Source organism: Anomaloglossus baeobatrachus, chromosome 5, assembly GCF_048569485.1.
Source record: "Anomaloglossus baeobatrachus isolate aAnoBae1 chromosome 5, aAnoBae1.hap1, whole genome shotgun sequence".
NCBI classification, from domain to species: domain Eukaryota; kingdom Metazoa; phylum Chordata; class Amphibia; order Anura; family Aromobatidae; genus Anomaloglossus; species Anomaloglossus baeobatrachus.
In genome coordinates, this window is record NC_134357.1 from 118,816,621 (window position 1) to 118,837,501 (window position 20,881).

A 20,881-nucleotide genomic window follows, 5' to 3' on the forward strand; every position below is an offset into this window, starting at 1 on the left:
CATACACACACAGCTTTGTTGCACACACACAAAGCTCTGCTGCACACAAACACTCAGCTCTGCTACACCCAGACATGCACACGGCTCTGCTGCACCCAGACACGCACTCGGCTCTGCTGCACCCAGGCACGCACTCGGCTCTGCTGCACCCAGGCACGCACTCGGCTCTGCTGCACCCAGGCACGCACTCGGCTCTGCTGCACCCAGGCACGCACTCGGCTCTGCTGCACCCAGGCACGTACTCGGCTCTGCTGCACCCAGGCACGCATTCGGCTCTGCTGCACCCAGGCACGCATTCGGCTCTGCTGCACCAAGACACACACTCGGCTCTGCTGCACCCAGACACGCACTCGGCTCTGCTGCATCCAGACACACACTCTGCTCTGCTGCACCCAAGAATGCACTCGGCTCTGCTGCACCCAGACACGCGCTTGGCTCTGCAGCACCCAGACACGCACTCGGCTCTGCTACACCCAGACATGCACTCAGCTTTGCTGCACTCAGACACGCACTCGGCTCTGCTGCACCCAGACACGCACTCGGCTCTGCTGCACCGAGACACGCACTCTGCTCTGCTGAATCCAGACACGCACTCTGCTGTGCTGCATCCAGACATGCACTCTGCTGTGCTGCATCCAGACACGCACTCTGCTGTGCTGCATCCAGACACGCACTTGGCTCTGCTGCACCCAGACACACACACTCTTGTAGTTATCTCCTTTCAATGCAGGGGGTTGTAGTTTATGATGGGAGTCGACATCTGAGAGATGTGTACACGCAGCTCTGGGGGCCCCACACACACGGCTCTGGGGGCCAGGACATACATCTCCGGAGGGGGGCCAGGACATACATCTCGGAGGGGGGGCCCATACAGCTCACTGGGGCCCATAAATTGGGGGGTGGGGAGGCCACATACAGATCGGGTGGGGGGGGAGGGGTGTAGGACATACTGCTCAAACCACTGGTGGAGAGGGGGCCCACACAGCGCCGGAGGGCAGTGCTGTGCTGGGGGTCGCTGGCTGGCACTGCGCCTCCTTCATCTGTGCTGTGCGACGGGAGCAGGGCATCGCGCGGTAGCTCCGCCCACAGATGAAGTTCAAACCAGGAGGATGCAGCACCTTAAAGGGACGGCAGCTGCAGTTTACTGCCGAGGACTGCGGTCCCCGGAACTCGCGAGTGGGCCCCCCCGGCTGTCCAGCGCCCCGGCATTTGCTGACGCTGGCCCTGACTACATGCAAATGTTCAATAAATTTTACCTCATTGGCCACGTTCACATGTTCAGTATTAGTGAGTGAAAAATACAGCGGTGGTGCTTGTGCTTCTATTATACTTTTTTCCTCTTATTGTCCCACTCCTATTTTGGTTTACAAGTACTGCGACTGGTTAAGGAGGACTCCCTCTATATCCAGTATAGGGGCCCACCAGAGGATCGTCAAGTTCCCTGCAGCGTCTGTCCGACTCTCAACAAGTGTGGCCAACATTTGTCTAATGGGTAAGCGTTATCTGGGATGGCGTTGTGACTGCTAATAAAAAAAGGTGGTTTTACAAAGTAAAAGATCTTTCCTTTGGGGGAATTGCTGTTTCTGTGGTTCTCAAACATGACAAAGTTTCAACCATCACTTTAAATAGATTCAGAAGATTTACAGTCACACTAACATAGAAAAAAGACATACACTTTATGCCAAGTTTTCCGGGAACATCCCATATGTCACCAGTGTGTTCTGAAAACATGCCGAATCCTCATATTAGCAAACTTTTTCACATCATTCAAGTTCTGGACACATGGTGTCCTTATTTCTTGATATTAAATCGTGATGTGATGCATTCATTAAAATGTTATAGCTCACAGTCTGTACAAGTCACAATTACCAATTTCTTAAAGGGGTTGTCTAGGACTTTTATATTAATGGCCTATTATTGTCAGCATAGGTAATCAATATCTCACGGCTGGGCATGCAATACCCAGCATACGTCTGAAGATGAGCTGTTCCTGTTGTCGGCGGCCAGATGTGCTAAGTTGTAGAGCTGCACAGCTTCCTCAATAGAAAAAGGCTGTGGCCAAGTACTGCAGATCCACCCCCTATTTGCATCAATAGGGTGCAGATGTGCACTACTTGGCTGCTGCCACCAGGGGCGCCATCAGGGCATGACAACCATGACTGGTGTATGCGGCCCATTGAAGAGGATGGCACAGCCAGGGACCGGGGTGGGGACATCTATACGAGAAGGGAACATATATACCAGGTGGAACACACGTGACGGGTAGGATTTACCTAGTAAATAGTAAACCCCCGGAAGATATTACATCACACAGGGAATACAGGAGTTACGATAAAACGGAGATCCTTGCCGCAAGGGAGAGGGGTGAGGGGACACCTCTTCAATTCACCTCAAGCTGGTTCTTGCAACCTGTCACCGATCCGGATACCTTAGGCCCTCAGCTAGCCCTGAACTCACCCTCGCTAGTGAGTAGGCCGACAAGATCACTAGACACACTACTACAATACAAAAACACAAGGGTAGGAATACAAACAGGGGAAAAAGACATGAAAAGGAAAAACATTCAAGGTGGCTTCAGTGGAGCACATAAAGTTTTGCCAGAGTAGGCTACTTCCAAAGTGGACCACATAGAAATGAGGAATTCAGTTTCTAACAAAGGCATCATGTGATTAGATCAAATGACTTAAATAGTGAAAGGGAGTGTTCAGAAAGAGGCGCACCTGAGATTGAAAGCTACAGCCTGCAGCCAGGCAGGAAAGGGCGCTTAACCCTTACAGTACCACAAGCAAGGAGATGTTATCAAATAACAGTAGGGAACCTGCCAGTGGCTAGGCGCTTTGAACTTCTGACACCAGATTCATCCGAGGTCTCCCCCAAGTGAGATACACTCATGACACCAGGATGGGGACATATATACAAGGAAGGGGACATATATACTAGGAGGAGGACACACAGATCAGGAGGAGGAAATATAGACCAGGAGGGGTCCAAAATGGGGATATATACCAGGAGGGGCACTATATATATATATATATATATATATATATATATATATATATACAAATATCTACGTACTTAATTGCCAGTTGCAGATGTAACCATATCCCACAATGCACTGTGGCACTGTCAGTTGCGCAGCCGCAGTTCGCGCCCACATCATAGTCATGGTAACCAGGGACAACAGTGCAGGTGAAACCCAAATTGTGGGCTGAGTAAGCACAATTCTGTTGCCAGTCTAACATTGTGCTACCCATAGCACATCCAGGTATAATGAGGTGTTGGTGTTTTAAATTAAACATTTGTAACGTCACAGAGCAGTAAGCAGGCGTGGCCGGGTATGTCCACCCTTGCCTGACATCAGTATGCCTTGAGCGATGTTACGGCGAGCGAAGAAAAATTGTATCCTCTCACTTCCTTTGTGTTTTTTTGCCCACTTTGGGAACGGACAATCACACACACATCAAACTGCACAAAACAATGTACCACCTCCAATTATACAGAAACAAGAGCAGATCCAGCGCCTTAGCAGGGAGACTCAGGAAGTAAAACTCCAAACTTTATTAAGTCCAATAAAAAAATACAAAAGGTACAGACCTCCTTGTGGGGGGACAGATCACAAGGAGGTCTGTACCTTTGTATTTTTTTATTGGACTTAATAAAGTTTGGAGTTTTACTTCCTGAGTCTCCCTGCTAAGGCGCTGGATCTGCTCTTGTTTCTGCATCATTTGTTCTCGCACGGATCTGGGCGTTTTTCCGTGTGCTGCTGATATTCCATGGAGTGAAGAGGGGTGAGCTGGATTTTTTTTCCTTTCTTTTTACCTACCTCCAATTATAGTCACAACAGATTACAAGAGACCATATAGTGTAAACACACACACAGCACACAGGGGAGACACCACATAGTGAACAAAGCTCAAGAAACACAACACCAGATACCAATATACAGCACACAACAAGGAAGAGACAGTGCACATGGGTGAAAGAGGTCAAATGATGCAACACATACAATACACAAATGCAGAAGGATGACATACAATAGAAAAGTTGGAAAGCGCAAACAGTGTGACAGATGTCCACTGCTCCTGTCAGCACCACTAAGCATAGACAGATGCTCATGTCACCGCATTCCCGATGCAATAGCATCGGGCCTATTTCTAGTTTATATATAAACTTGGCTTTTATTGATACAAAACATATAAGGGTGACAAAACCATTGGTTAAAAACCTACCCTTTATTGACTTACTGCCACATTACCTTTAAGGTGAGGCTCTACAGCCAGGTATTGTATGTTTTGGTATATTATTTATCTGTGGACACTGCCTTATATCATTATTGTGCATTCTATTATTAGTGCCCTGATACTTCACTTGGGATAAGTATAGGATTATTATGTCCATCCCCCTATTTCATCCATATTTTTTCTCTTGTCAATCATGCTTTTAACCTTTGTTTTTATTAGCCTTATATGTTTTGTATCAATAAAAGCCATATTTTTATATAATGAGCTGGGTGTGCACATTTTTATGGTGCAGCAATTTTCCTCTCATGTTACAATTCATTTTTTTTGCATAGTTTTTGTTAGCACCCCACCCTTTATTTATATTTATTACACTGTGGTGCCCACCACTTCTTTTTTAACAAAGTGTTGTGAGGAGCAGTGTGTGTGGGGGGATATTATACAGAGGGGCAGTGTGTATATGGGGGGGATATTATACAGAGGGGCAGGGTGTGTGTGTAGGGGGATGCTATACAGAGGGGTAATATGTGTGGGGCAATATACAGAGGTGCAGTATGTGGGAGGATATTATACAGAGGGGCAGTGTGTGGGGAGATATTATGCAGAGGGGCAATGTGTGTGGGGGATATTATACAGAGGGGCAGTGTGTGGGGGATATTATATAGAGGGGCAGTGTGTGTGTGTGGAGATATCATACAAAAGAGCAGTGTGGGAGAGATACTACGGAGAGGGGCGGTGTAGAGGGTGTATTGTGTAGAGGGTGTACTATGGAGAGGGTTGGTGTAGCTGGTGTATTATGGAGAAACGTGGTGTAGAGGGTGTAATATTAATTTTCTGAGGGAAATACTTCATTTTCTGGAACAACTGTTAGGGTGCTAACATTTTTAGCCATGACTGTTTGCATATATAAATGGTTTTCCAAGAGTGTTGGGGAGACTGTGGAAGGTTTGATGGGTGGAAGCAGAGCTGGGGTGGAGCCTGGGCGGAGTTTCAATAGGACCTAAAAATGTTGCCAGTATTGGGCCTCGAAACTCTTAGTGGCAGCCCTGGCAGCCACTATTGAGTTGATGGGGCTGGCAGCTCTGCAACTTAGCGCATCTGGCACTGGGACCAGCTGAATGGACGGGGTGCTGGGTGTCGCACCAACGCTGATCAAATATTGATAACCTTTCTTACAGATAGGCACTTAATGTAAAAGTCCTGTACAACCCCTTTAAGATTAAATTGTGGGTTTTTTTGTGGGGAAGGGGTTGCCTTGTTTTGTAGCAGTAGTTTGTAACCTTGCTGTGACACAACACCACTTGTGGAAATAAAACCATCAACATAGTTGTTGGAACTGGTTCTTAAGGGGTTATTCCCATCTTCATAGATGGATATTGTCAGATTGTGCTTGTAAAAACAAGCACTTTAGCAATTTACTGGTTATTAAAATATGCAGCCATTCTTAGGAAAATAACACTTTTCCCTCTTTTTGTATACAGCTCTTTGCCTAAGAGACCAACCACTGTCGCTGCCTACTTGGGAAGCCTTATATACTGAAGCTGGCCGAGATTAGGAGGCAAAAGGGCGCTGCAGCAATCCAGGACAGTGTCAAAACAGTGTTTGTAAGCTAAATAGAGAAGAGCTTGAAAGCATTGCAAAATGGTGGTCGGTCTCCAAGGAAACATGTTGTAAACAAAAGAGTTCATATCTCAACAACAATTTTAATAAGTAGTAAAATTGCAAGAGCTTATATTTACAATCACTTTATGAAAATATTATTTTATGAAGATGGGAATAACCCTTAAAGAGGACTTGCTACTGTAGTTAAATTGTAAAGTTGAATTCAGTTCACACTAAACTACTATGACGCTGAAGGCCATGGTAGCATGTTTTGGCCACGCAGGCTGCTCACAGTAGCATGACCAAGATGGAGCCTGGCGCTGTAGTGTTGAAAAAAGTTACTCTTGGAACACTTTAAAGAAATGGCCGTACCACTAGTTTCATGGTCAAATCAATGCAACGTCAAGCTATTAATACACCTGAAATGAAGGGGTCTGGCTACTGTACAGTGGAATCTTGGTTAACGAGAACAATCCGTTCTGGGACTGTGCTTGTTAACCAAGTTACTCGTTCAGCAAAGCAAGATTTCCCATAGGAAATCATTGTAATGCAGACAATTCGTTCCACAACTTGTTAAATGTCCCATCCTGGTCCCCTATTGTGTCATTCCACACACGCACAAACATACACAAACATGTACAAACACACAAAAACTCACACAAGCACACAAGCACGCACTCACACGCACATATTATGCTCACTTTACTTTCCGTTCCATCGCTGGTCTCCTGGGACTTGCTGTTCGCTTGTACGGGCTGTGTATTGGGTTACCATAACGACGAGGGAGGAACTTACATGGAGGAACTTACATTGCCAGAGTGCTAACATCAAAGGCAGGAGACGCTTGCCTCTGATTGGCCAGCGCGCTGCCTTTGAGTAGCGGTGACAGAGGAAGTTCCTGCTTCGTCGCTATGGTTGCCGATGCACAGCCTATACCGGCGAACTACAGGACCCAGGAGACCGGCGATGGAACTGAAGATACACATATTATGCTCACCTTTACTTCTGTTCCATCGACGGCTTCCTGGGTCTTGTAGTCCGCCGCGAGGACGTCGCGATGTACCGGCGGACTACAAGAACCATGAGGCCAGCGGTGGAACGGAAGGTAAGGTGAGCATAATAGTGTATGTGTGTGCGTGCGTGTGTGTTTGTGTGTGTTTGTGCGTGCTTGTGTGTGTTTGTGTGGACTGCAAGTGCGGATTAGAGCGCGGTGGATGTACGGAACCGGAAGTGTGTGCGGTGAGGATTTTGCTCGTACAGCAAAGCTTTCTCGTGAACCAAGTTACAAATTTACAGAAAGCTTTGCTTGTTAAGCGAAATTCTCGTTAACTGGGTTACTCGTTAAGCGAAGTTCCACTTTACTTTATTCCACTTTACACCATAAAAAACGGACGTAGGAGCAATGTGACATTCCTTCGTGAAGGCCTGCTATGAGGAAGGCCTAAAAGTGTGATTGGCTGCCTTTTTCTGAAATCCCTCAAAAAGGGAAAAAATTAGGTCACAAAGTGACTCCATCTGCTTCAATAAAGTCAATGGCCATGTTGGCTGATAGACCTGAATCCCATTTCTCAGGGCTTCAGACAATAACCCCAACGGAGCCACTGATGTGTGTATGAAATGTAATGCGAACTAGGCCTTAAACTGTAAAAAGCTTCATTGGTAAACAATTTTCTTTCAATCCTCATCTGGCACAATCAGGAGAATGTGGCACACGCAAACAGGCTAATTAAGCTTGAATTTGGCTTGTCTTCGAGCATACTAGTAGTACAGACGAAAGGGATTCATTGATTTTTGCATGCAAGTGCCTACACATCCCAGATGGTATGAGTTTACAGTTCTAGATGCAGACTGACGATGGAAGAGCTGTTTTCCTGCTCATCTGGGAAATATTAAACAGTTGGTAACTGTTCTCAGTTTGCATTATGAGCTGTGTCTAGCTTCAGCTCTAAATAGTCTCCATGAGAAGTCTGCAGAGTCAATCCTCAGACGCAGGTGTGGAAATGTGATTGAAGCTGGAATTTGGTCACTGTAGGTCCAATTATAAACACACAGTGTGTGGGCTACATATGAAATGATTCTCCAGAACTAAATGATTTTCAGTATGCTTTAAAAATGGTTCTGTCACCTTGGAAAATGCTATTTACCTGGAAATATAGGGTTATTCTGCAGATAAAGAGCGTCACAATGCTGCCCGAGCGACATATTGAAGGTGAAAACAACCCAAAAGTCCAGGACCAAAATCCCAAGGCTAAAATGAAGTAAGCTAAAAAAAATAAATAAAAAATAATAAGTTGAAACAATTCATCTTTATTAACCACTTAACGACCTTGGACGTGCCAGTACATCCAAGGTTGTGTCTGTCCGTTTAATTCGGGCTCAGATGACGAGCCTGCATGTTTCCCCACACATGTGCAGCTCACAGGCTTGGATGTATTGGAGATCCACATGCACCTGTTAACCTGTTAAATCCCGCTGTCAATCTCTGACAGTGGGTTTTAACGCACACTGGCAGTAAGCGAACCACTCCCTGCCCCCATCGGCGGCCCTATGACATGATCATGAGGTGCCAATGGGTTGTCATGACAGCCGGGGGTCAGCTGATGACCATCGTCGCAGTCATGACATAGTTTTCCTGAGAGCACCGGCTGAACGCCAGCATTCACAGGAGATCAGCATTTCTCCTGTTCAGAGAGACACTGAAACTATCTGACACCGTTAACTTCAAGTCCCCTAAAACGACTTGTAAAATCAATAAGAAAGTGTAAAAATATTTTTTTAAAATATGAAAAATTAAAAAAACAAAAACAAACAAAAAACGGGCACAAAAGTTGCCCCACTGAAAATAAAACAAAACAAAAAAAAATACACATATTTGGTATTGGGGCGGTAATTGTAGACACTGCATGCTTGTCCAAATGGCTGAAATCGTGCGACTTATGGGAGGAGAAAAGTTCATTTTTCCCCAGTAGCCACACTGTCAGTGAGCTGGCGGGGCAGCGGTGTATGTTTTTTTTTACCTGCCGATTAACTCCATATCTGCAGATATATGGCAAAGTATATCCAAGGTGACAGATTTTCTTTAAGAATAGAAATAATATCATTTAGATATGAACCACTGCTTAGGATTTTCAGACACTGTGTAGTTAATTTGCAACAAGTTGTTTCACTAGATCAGGATCTCCAACCTGTGGGTCAGGAGCCATATGTAGCTCGCGGCTGTCTTCCTACTTGGTGCCTAAGCACCAGGTCTAGCAAACATCTGTAAAGAGGGGGACTCCAGATGGTGAATTTTGTTAGTAGCCCCACATAGAAGAGCAGATCTGAATGGGGATAAGATAGGAACCCCAGTGATCTTGGTGTACTGCCTCAATGTGAGTTCTATAGAAAAGCTTTTGTGTCATTATACTGGAAATGGGGGCTCTGGGTGTCACTACTGTGAGGAGGGTGGGCACTGGATGTGGCTCGTGACCCTCTATCAGAGCTGCATGTGGCTCGCGACCCTGTCTCAGAGCTGAATATGGCTCACAATCCTGTCTCAGAGCTGAATATGTATCAAGGCAGGGGAGAAAGGCTATATCGGTCGTATACCGTGGAAAGCTTCAAGAGGAACCTCAAGACCCACCTCTTCCAACAAGCCTACAACCTACAATAGCCCTCAGTTCAGTAGACCACTGCGCAACCAGCTCTGTCCTTACCTATTTTACCATCACCCATTCCCTGTAGACTGTGAGCCCTCGCGGGCAGGGTCCTCTCTCCTCCTATACCAGTCTGTCTTGTACTGTTAATGATTGTTGTACGTATACCCTCTTTCACTTGTAAAGCGCCATGGAATAAATGGCGCTATAACAATAAATAATAATAATAATAGTATACGACAACACATAGGAAAGAGGAAAGGAATACCCTATTGCTAGGGAAAGTGGGAATTGGTGACCCCTGACTACAGCCTGCAGCTCACCCTCACTGATCTCACAGACCCTATACAGGTTCCGCACCTGTCGCCGAGCTGGAATGCCTGGAGCCCTATGTTACTCTGGAAAATGGGTCCTAAGTAAAGATGGAGGGTATCAGCTCTTCGTCAACACGACTATCGCTAATGGATGACACAAGGGAGCAAAACAGGGGAAACAACTGCAATCACCAGAGGCCTGGTAGATAGCAAAGACAACACTTACCTGATCTGCAGCAACCACAGGAGTCTGGAGCAACAGAAGATGACTTCTCCAAAGCTCTGTCAGCAACAAACTATAAACCACACCCAAACACCCCAGGGTAAAATTTATAAAGGAAGTCAGAGGCTGACAACTGAAAGACAAAACTGACAGTTTCCCAAGGCCTAAAGTCCGCTGTTGCAGAAACAGGGAACTGTCAGATAACAACAAGAGCTGCCAATCTCTGGGATTTTCTAACACTCACTGCCGGCTGTGATACACCCGTGACAATATCGCACAACTCTCTCAGAGCTGAATGTGTCCCACAACTCTGCTCCACAGTTGCATGTAGCTCACGATCCTCTCCCAGACCTGAATGTGACTCACAGCCCTCTCTCAGAGCTGAATGTGGCTCGTGACTCTCTCAGAGCTGAATGTGGCTCGTGACCCTCTCTCACTACTGCATGCGGCTTGCAACCCTCTCTACAGCTGAATGTGGCTCTCAACCCTCTCTCAGAGCTGAATGTGCCTTGTGGCACTGTCTCAGAGCTGAATGTGGCTCGCGACCCACTCTCAGAACTGAATGTGGCTCAAGACCTCTTTCAGAGCTGAATGTGGCTCGCAACCCTCTCTCAGAGCTCAATGTGGCTCTCAAGGGCAGAAAAGTTGGGGATCACTGCATTAGATAAAAAAAAAAAACAGTTATGACAAGTCTTACAGACACCAAGGTCAAAAAGTATCAGTAAAAAAATATCTTATTAGATGTCAGTAGAATACAAAAAATTTTTACCATTAAATGCATACACTGGAGGGCTCAAGTATAGAAACCATTGTGAAAGCATCAGAAGGATTTATACAAATCAGTCATTGCCAAATCATGTATTCATGGATGGAAATCCTGATGTGACCAATGCAACCATTATGGAATTGAGTTAGGGGGTCCTGCTCTGACTACTGTGGAGCACCTTACAGAGGAAACGGTGGAACTGCTGTGAATATGTGGGGAACTGATATGGGTACTAGGGAATGAGACTTGCTTGCTGTAACTAGTGAAAGAAAAGAGACCAGCTCTACTGTGACTAATGGTGATAGTGGCCTCACTGCGACTACTGTACAAAAGCGGAAACACTGCTGTCATTACTGTGTGCAAGAGACACGGCTGTTGCTACATGGAGAGCTGATGAGAGGCCCTGCTGTGACTACTGTGGGAAAGAGGGCACAGTGATGCCATATCTGTGTGCAGGAGACATTACTGTGACTTCATGGAGAACTGATGAGTGAAACGGCTGTGACCACTGTGGGGACAACACTAAATTCTGGAGGAGCAGAGTTACAGCTGTCTGCTGGGTTAAAAGTTCGCTCTGACGGCACATCATTCTATTGAGACCACAGGTGGGCTACGAGAAGACTTACTCTGCAAGAATCTGAGCCCCAGCCAAGAATTTTAAGTCTGGTATAGCAAAGTTATTGAAGAACTGACATTCTGCTGCTATAGTAACGATGGAAGAATTGTCACTGGATTTGGATGATGTGTCCTGAGTTTATTGTATAAAAGTAATATTAACCATTTATCTGGAATTAGAAACAATATGGCTACTGTCTTCAAAGAATAGCACCACACCTTTATACAGGCGGAGTTCTCACAGCTCAACCCTCTTTACATTATTGGAGTGAAGCGGAAATACCTGTGGACAGTTTCTGTAAGAAAGCAGCAATAAACTGGACGCTGATAGGCGATCATTGTATGGTGTGATCAAAGTCTCAGTTCTTAGCATAGTATTTCTAGCATGTATATGCATTTCACTAGATTAGTTTTTTGGGTAAGTAAAGGTTGTGAATTAACACAACAACCTAATAAAAATTCTTTAGTAATATACACATGTAATAACTATATATACAGTATATGCACTGCTCAATATTGTAATTGTACCACTAAGAATGAAAACTTGTGTAATTAAGGAGATCATAGACATGATAAGGATTTGCAAATTAAGAAAAAACGGACACAAAATTTTAAAACATCTCTATTTTTTTAGTATCGAGTATAAGTGCCAGGCCACATGTTGGTTGTGCTACTTTGAGCAGCCTGCATTATCCACACATGCTACCATGGCCTACAGCATCTTCGGACCTGTCTCCCATCAACAACATCTAGGAAATGATTAGATGTCAATTGTAAAGGGAGCCTGCCAGCAGTGGATCTTGATGATTTGTCAAAGTGCATTCAGAATGGAAGAACATTCATCAAATAGCCAATAATAACATCAATGATAGCAGCCAAGGCGCGTAACGGCAGGGATTTCTGCACATAAGGCCAGAATCACACTTGCTAGTGCCTCGCGTGTTTCTGGCGCGAGTCTCTCATGGTAGAACCCGGCATGGCCGCACACTATGCATACAGGAGCGTCTGAGCTGCATAGAGATACATGCAACCGACCCGCTCCTGTCAGGGGAGTGTGCGGCCAAGCCGGGTTCTACCATGAGAGACACGCGAGGCACTAGCAAGTGTGATTCTGGCCTAAGGCTCATACTCGATACTGAATAAATTAAAGATTTTTTTGAAAATTTTATTTCTATTTGTCATCATTTGCATTTTTAAACATTAAAGGTGTTTTCCCCACAAACAAAGTTTATTTTAATCAATAGATCTTGGAATAATAATAACCCTAAACATACTGCCAGCCCTATAAGATAAAAGCATATCCATGTGTGTGAATTGTCCAGTCACAGTCCAGACCTAAATCCTTGTGAGAATCTGTGACAAGACTGGAAAATTGCTGTTCACAGACACCTTCATCCAATTTCCCTGAGCTACAGCTATTTTGCAAAGAATAATGGGCACAAATGTCAGCCCCTAGATATATAAAGCTGGTAGAGACATACCCCAAAAAACTTGAGACAGTAATTGCAGCGGAATGTCTTACAAAGTATTGACAAATGGGGTGGAATATAAATGCACATCACAATTTTCAGATTTATATTTTTCAAACATTTAGAATATATGTATCATTTCCTTTACACTTCACAAATACTTATTGTTGGTATATCATCTAAAATCCCAATAAAATATTTATCGTTTTGGGGTGTAACGTGAAAAAATGTGGAAATGTTCACAGGGTACGAATGCTCTTTCAATACACTATATGTGAACTTGTTTACATATACTTTGGTGGAAACAACAATAACCTATATTTATCCCCTCCACCGATTCCAAGGGCGGCTTTGCACACTACGACATCGCAGGTGCGATGTCGGTGGGGTCAAATCGAAAGTGACGCACATCCGGCGTCACTTGCGATGTCGTAGTGTGTAAATCCTAGATGATACGATGAACGAGCGCAAAAGCGTCGTTATCGTATCATCGTTGCAGCCATTTCCATAATGCCGGTGCCGCGACAGGTACGATGTTGTTCCTCGCTCCTGCGGCAGCACACATCGCTGTGTGTGAAGCTGCAGGAGCGAGGGACATCTCCTTACCTGCCGCCGGCCACAATGCGGAAGGAAGGAGGTGGGCGGGATGTTTACATCCTGCTCATCTCCGCCCCTCCGCCGCTATTGGCCGCCTGCCGTGTGACGTCGCTATGACGCCGCACGACCCGCCCCCTTAGGAAGGAGGCGGGTCGCCGGCCAAAGCGACGGTCGCAGGGCAGGTGAGTGCATGTGAAGCTGGCGTAGCGATAATTTTCGCTACGCCAGCCATCACACGATATCGTACCTGCGACGGGGGCAGGGACTATCGCGTGCGACATCGCAGCATCGGCTTGCGATGTCGCAACGTGCAAATCCCGCCCAAGTCAAAAAGCTCTAGCTTGAGAATGATTACCTGGCTGTGTAGCTGGTTCTCTCCCTTCACTTATTGCCAGTTGTAGCATTAGCTCAGTGGTGCCTGCGTGCCTTGAGTTTCTGTGCTCAGTCTCACATCTATTGTGACCCGGTCCTTGACTTTGCGTCTGACAATCTGTTTGCCTATCCCCTTGATCTGCTACCTTTCTGGAATTTTGACCTCAGACCATTATCTGACTATGCCATTGTCTTACCCCTTTGTTTATGACGAGTACTCTTGGTATCTGACCCTGGACCTCTTAATTATTCAGCCTTATGGCTAGCACGTGATTAGCGTGATTAGCGTCACAGAGACACACTCTCTAGAGATGCACATACTTTGGTGAAAAAATTACTAATCAATTGAAAAAGAAAGACCTTATGAAGACGCTGAAGGCAACAGGTCCAAAAATATCAATAGCAATAGTAAAACATACCCTATATAGAAATGAGCAAAAATGCTGCTCTCCAAAGAACAAGCCACTGCATCAAAAGCATCATAAATCACCAGGTTACAGTTTGCAACTGCACATGGGGATAAAGACCGTACGTTTTTGGAGAAATGTTCTCCGGTCTGATTAAACAATTTGGCCATGATGCCATCATTATGTAAGGAGGAAGCAGGGGGAAGCTTGCAAGCCAAAGAACACCATCTCAACCATGAAGCACAGGGTGGCAGTATCATGTTGTTGGTAAGCAATGCTGCAGGACGAACTGGTGCAATTCTTAAATTAGATGACATTAAGGAGGAGGAAACATCTAACATCATCAGCCTAGAAGTTAAAGCTGGCTCACAAATAGGTCTTGCAAATCCACAATGAGCCCAAGGCATTTTTTTTTTAAATGGCTTAAAGGGAATCTGTCACCATCTTTCTGCTTATGCACAGTGTACACGGAAAGCTGACAATCAGTGGTGTGGGCGGGGTTATACAAAGCTCAGCATTCAGAGAACTGGCAGATAAAATAGTGATTTTATTAAAAGCAGCACAGTAAGGGACACGTCACTGGAATCGGGGTCTCTTCCCCAACACAATACTGCTCTCAGATGAGGAAGCAAAACCCTGGTGAAGGATTTCCCTTAGAGGGTATGTGCACACGGCATCTTTGATATTTTGGTGCATGTGCTTAGTTTCCCCAGGTGAAGCTACTTCAGGAGCACACCAACTATTATTTTTCTAAGGCGGCTTTGCATTTATTAATCTTCTTTCTAATGGAAGTCTGATTTCTGAACCATGAAGGGATTAAAAGAAGTGACATTATACAGCACCTGAGCATAGCAATGTTTTGACATTGTTCATTTTTATGTGGAGCTTTTAAGGTGCTTTTTCAGGAGGATTTTGGATGGAATCAACTTATAAAAGACACATACCCAAAAACAGCCCAGAACTCCATCCCATAGAAAATGTATGGACAAAACTGAAAAAGCATGTTCAAGAAAGCAGATCGTAGCAGTAAATCCACCAGCCTCATCAAGCCTCAGCGATCTATTTAAGAATATATGCATTCTGTATTTTGAAATCTGACAGATTTTTTTCTAAAGCAAAACAATGATCTCTATATTCTCAACTGGCAATTTTCCACAGAATACATACACTACGTTAATTACTAATTTTTCATTGTGCAAATACAGTAATCACATGTTCTGTACATGAAATGTAAATATAATTTACCTTATATCAAAAGGCTTGAAGAATACAGAGAATAAAGTCCATTAACAATCCGTGTCAGCGCAGCCTGAAAGAAACAAAGCAAATGTTATAAAGTACAAGTTAAAATACCATTAAAATTTCAAATTATTCAATAGCATAGAGATGGAAATGATGCTATAATTGGTTGGGTGAACACAAAGGAACGTAGAAAAATGTTGTGAGGATATCTGAAAATTTGATCAGAAATTATAATTACCCTCATTCCAGCTCCTCGAATTATTCACAACACTACCCAAAATAGTAACCACAGACACAAAGCTCAGTGACAGGCTAATTAAGGAAATCTAGGAAACATAATTATTAGGCTTTCTTTAATGAAGCATAGCAGCTTCTAATTGTGAAATTAAACCACTCATCTCCTCCACGTTTTATCTTCTGGTTAAACCGAAATGTTATTGATTCCCGAGGAGGATGACAATTTATATTGGGTCACCACCAATTTTTTAAGACCAAAAAAATAGCCTATTTTCTTGGTCACTTGCTGTACAAAACAACCAATACATAGACAGGTCACAAAAAAAACCCAAAAAAACTTTAAGCTTATTGTGATACTGTCAAATATAGCCCATGTAGGTAGGTGGAAAAATTCCAGGGCAGTGTTCCCAGGAACGACAAAATGGAAAGGAAACTCCCTCTACCGATTTGTTACATGGCTTATGGTCGTGCCCACGGTCAACAGAAATTTGGGGGCCGATTACTAAATATATTGAAACTATATGGGTCTTTAAGCTCACCCTAACGCATAACTTGGTTCTGTTTCATTATTGGTTGGAAAATAATGAAAATTAGTGGCCAACCCTTTCTGCCTTGTCTCCTCCATGTGGTGCTGCTCCTGTGGCGCCCCTGACCTGGTCAGGCACCACTGAGTACTGCACCCATGCTGGGGACAGTACAATACAGGTAATCCAGAAGGCTGACCGAGGTGTGACTACACAGGCGCATAGTGATCAGGTCTCACACATGTACCTTTCAGAGGACCCCTGGGGATCCCAGGAGGGGGCGAAGCCTCCACCTCCACCCGAGGGGTGGAGGGGGCGAAGCCTCCATCTCCACTCAAGGGGTGTGGTAGAGAGCCTGGTTGCTAGGTGGCGTAGGCAGGCACAAAAGGGAAAAGAGGAAGGAGGAGGAGAAGAGCAGTCTGAAGCAGAGTGTGGAGGAGTGAGGAGCATGGAAGTGGAGCTCAGACAGGAGTAGCAGTGCAGGTCCCACGAGTGAGCCGGTTTAGTGTGCAGCTCAGGGAAAGCAGACGTGAGGAGCAGACCCTGGAGCTGTGGCAGTCTAACAGCGTCCGCGCAGTGACTACCGACGGGGGAGAACGGTCACCTGGGAGTGCTGCCCGAAATCCACACACAGCTAAAGAGAGAGCAACGGAGTGGGAAGTAAGGAGACTGCCAGGGAGTTACCAGGCCCAAACGGGTAGCAGGTCCCAGTGCAGGGATAGATTCACCTTTCCTTTGCCAAACCTGCTTGAGGGGGCACTTCACACCCCCAAGACCACACTACAGAGTCCGCAGCCACGTAGCCACAGTTAGGGCCCATAGTTCACAGGAGGCAAGCTGCCGGAGTGTCCTGGTCCAGGCTACAAGCAAACGGGCCAAAACGAAGGGGAGAGAGGCACCAGCAACTTCCCTGGGTGACCCCCATAGGGACTAAAAGTCGGGGTTACCCCAAAACGTAAAGGGCTAAGGAAGGCGAGTCGGTAGCCACCCTCATCAGTCAGCCTGAAGGACACCTGGTTCCAGCCTGGTTCATCCCAGCTACGCCCGGGTTACTCACCCTGCCATCAACAGTGAGTAAAACCCCTGAAAGACATTCTGCTTGTGTTGAGTTATTCTGCGCCTTGTGGTTCCACACACTTACACAGGGCCCTGGGGCTTGCCTGTCAGGTTTCCAGGTTTTCCAGTTCTCTTTTGAATGAGCTTGCCCTCAGTTAACATGGAGTTTAAGGTTCTGTTGCCCTACTTCCTGTCCAGCTGCTTAAAAGGCCGCCTCTCAGCCCAGTCCAGTGCCTGAGTATACTGCTTGCTGTGTGCTCCTGCTTTGCTGTTTCTACTTCCTGATTGCCTTGGATTCTCCTGAAACTCTACCGACCGACTCTGGACCATACCCGGTTTTCTTCAAGCTGTGCCCGGACTCCGTCTGCCGTCTTTGATCAGCACTCTGCCCGGTTCGTAACCACTCTGGACAATCATCCCGTACGGACACTCCTGGACTATACCACTTGCCCCTTGTGTACCGGCTGCCGCACATTTAGGCCTTCCGGGGTTGATTGCCGGACAGTCCCTGTACAGGGGTTCGCTCTGGTGGTCTCCCTGGGGGAGTCCGGTGCGTGGCCCCGGGAATCCCCTTCGCTCCGTTTTGTGTGTTGTTTTACTGTGTTTATTCCCGTTGTGTATCTACCGTGGTGACATATTATATAACATCTTGTACCAAGAACTCGTCTCTGTTGTCATTGCCCTAACGCAATCGAAATCCTCAGAACATACAGTAGTATTACATTATACTCAGGCCATAAGTGGATTTCGCTGGGGCAATGACTGAGACACGAGTAGATCAGCTCTTTTCCATGATCAACTCCTTGCAGCAGGAGATGGAGGCGGTGCAAACTAAACTCAGAGATGTGGAGGCACAGCTGGGCCATGATCACCAGGTACTGGGTCCGGCTATTCAGGATTTGCAAGTCAGAGTGGAGGCTCAGGAAGCCGTCCCCACTACGTCCGTATCAGCTGCCGGTATGCCTAGGTTACCCCCATTCCGTTTCAATGGTGATCGTAGTCAGTTTCGTGGATTTGTGAACCAATGTATACTGTTTTTTGATGTACATGCTGATTATTACCGTTCTGACCGGTCCAAAGTGTTATGTATAATCATGTTATTAACCTCACGAGCACTGGCTTGGGCTAATCCTATGATAGAGAATCGGGACATCCGTTTAAATCACCTGGATGACTTTCTGAACGCAATGGCGCAAATGTTTGATGATCCGAATCGCCGTGCTACCGCTGAATCGGCTCTCCTTTCCTTACGTCAGGGAAAGCGTTCTGTCGTTGAATACGCCACTGAGTTCAAGAGGTTAGTGGTAGACACCGACTGGGGAAACAATGCATTATTGTCTGTATTCAGAAAAGGTTTGTCCAGTACCATCAAGGACGAGTTAGCTCGTTCCGAATCTCCAGGGGATTTTGAACTGTTTCTCCAGCACTGTGTGCGTATTGATACCCGCTTGACGGAGCGTAGACAGGAAAAATGGGCAGCTGTAAACCGTGTAAACAACTTTGCGTTTCCTTCTAGAGAACCCGCTCTCAGGACACCACGGGAGGCCGAGGACGTTCCTATGCAAGTGGACTCTCTGCAAAAGCGAGAGACCAACGAACGTCGCGAACACCGGCTCCGTGAGCGTTTGTGTTTCTATTGCGGTCAATCGGATCATTTCTTGATCGACTGCCCGAAACGTCCGAATCGCCCAAATAAGGTATTGGCAGCCATGGCAGAGTGTGACAACACGGACGCAGAGTCCGATATCTCTGAGGCAAGTGGGCACTTGGATGCGGTATTTCCCTTGACTGTAATGTCAACCTCACCGAAGGACTCAGAAGGGAAATATACCCATTGCTCGCTCCCCATTCAGATCCGGTGGGAGGGGCATCTAATACCTACCTCTGCAATGATAGATTCTGGGGCAGGGGGAAATTTCATGGACTCCTCTTTTGCCAGGAAACACGGTATCCGGACTCAGCAAAGATCCTCACCGGTTACCATGGAGACGGTAGACGGATCTCCGTTAAGCTCTGGACCAGTGGATCAGGAAACAGTACCGCTAGAATGCGTGATGAAGCCAGGTCAGCAGGAGACCCTTGTTTTCATGATAATTTCTTCTCCTCATTTTCCGATTATTTTAGGTATTCCGTGGCTACGGTCTACGAATCCGGTCATCGATTGGGAAACTAAGGAAATAACCTTCCCACCGCAGAGTGGTCCGACCATTAGTCCAACTGTTCCGGTTCCAGTAACACCGAATGCGGAGGGCACTGTACAGGTACCTGTTCTACCCCCGGTTTATGATGACTTTGCTGACATATGCGACAAAAGAAAAGCCGATCGGCTTCCCCCGCATAGACCGTATGATTGCCCCATAGACTTACTTCCAGGGGCGGAGATTCCGTTTGGCCATGTCTACCCGTTGGCGGCACCTGAGCTAGAAGCACTAAAAGAATACATTGATGAGAGCCTAGCCAAGGGATTTATTCGCCCGTCTACCTCACCAGCAGGGGCACCCATCTTTTTCGTGAAAAAGAAAGAGGGGACTCTGAGACCCTGTATTGACTACCGGGAACTGAATAAAATAACCATCCGGAACCGGTATCCGTTACCGTTGATTCCTGAGCTATTGGAGAGGGTCCAACAGGCAAAAATATTCACCAAATTGGATCTCCGTGGGGCATATAATCTACTTCGCATACGTCCCGGAGACGAGTGGAAGACCGCGTTCCGATGTCGGTATGGACATTTTGAGTACCTAGTGATGCCTTTTGGACTTTGTAACGCTCCCGCGGCTTTCCAACATCTAGTTAACGATATTTTTAGGGATATCATGGACCAATTCATGGTGATTTATCTGGACGATATCCTAATCTTTTCTGATTCCTTACAGGAACACCAGGAGCACGTCAAGACCGTACTTACCCGGCTGAGGGAAAATCACCTGTACATTAAACTGGAGAAATGCGAATTCCATTGCTCACAGATACAATTCTTAGGGTATGTCATCTCTCCTCAGGGACTGAACATGGAGTCTGGCAAGATACAAGCAATTCTGGACTGGCCGGAACCGGGTAACGTCAAAGAGGTACAACGCTTTGTCGGTTTTGCCAACTTTTACCGACGTTTTATCCGTAATTTTTCAGAGATCGTTCGTCCCATCACTCTGTTAACCAAGAAAGGACAGAAGTTTGTGTGGTCCGCCCAGGCCCAGGAAGCCTTCCATCGTCTCAAGGTTTGTTTTACCTCAGCGCCTATATTGGTACATCCGAATCCCGCACTTCCCTTTATCGTGGAAGTCGACGCTTCCGACTACGCATTAGGGGCCATCCTTTCTCAAAGGACTGGGGACAAGAGTCTCTTACATCCGTGTGCTTTCTTTTCCCGCCGGTTGTCCCCTGCAGAAAGGAACTATGACATTGCGGACAAGGAATTGTTAGCGATTATTTCCGCTTTCAAGGAATGGAGACACCACTTACAGGGAGCCGCGCAGCAAGTGATAGTACTCACAGATCATCGTAATCTGGAATTTCTTAAGTCTGCCAGGTGCCTGTCTCCACGGCAAGCCCGTTGGAGCCTATTTCTTAACCAATTCAATTTT

General features: G+C 46.0%; 1 protein-coding gene across 7 annotated transcripts in view; it reads right to left on the reverse strand.

The window, feature by feature from the left end:
* The window catches only part of SORBS1 (sorbin and SH3 domain containing 1), a 583,014-nt gene that overhangs the window by 434,104 nt on the left and 128,029 nt on the right, over nt 1–20,881 (reverse strand). For all 7 annotated transcript variants that reach the window (XM_075348809.1, XM_075348810.1, XM_075348812.1 and 4 more), the window contains exon 2: nt 15,484–15,547. The gene's annotated coding sequence lies outside the window, so the exon portion shown is untranslated. The remainder of the gene's footprint in view (nt 1–15,483; nt 15,548–20,881) is intronic.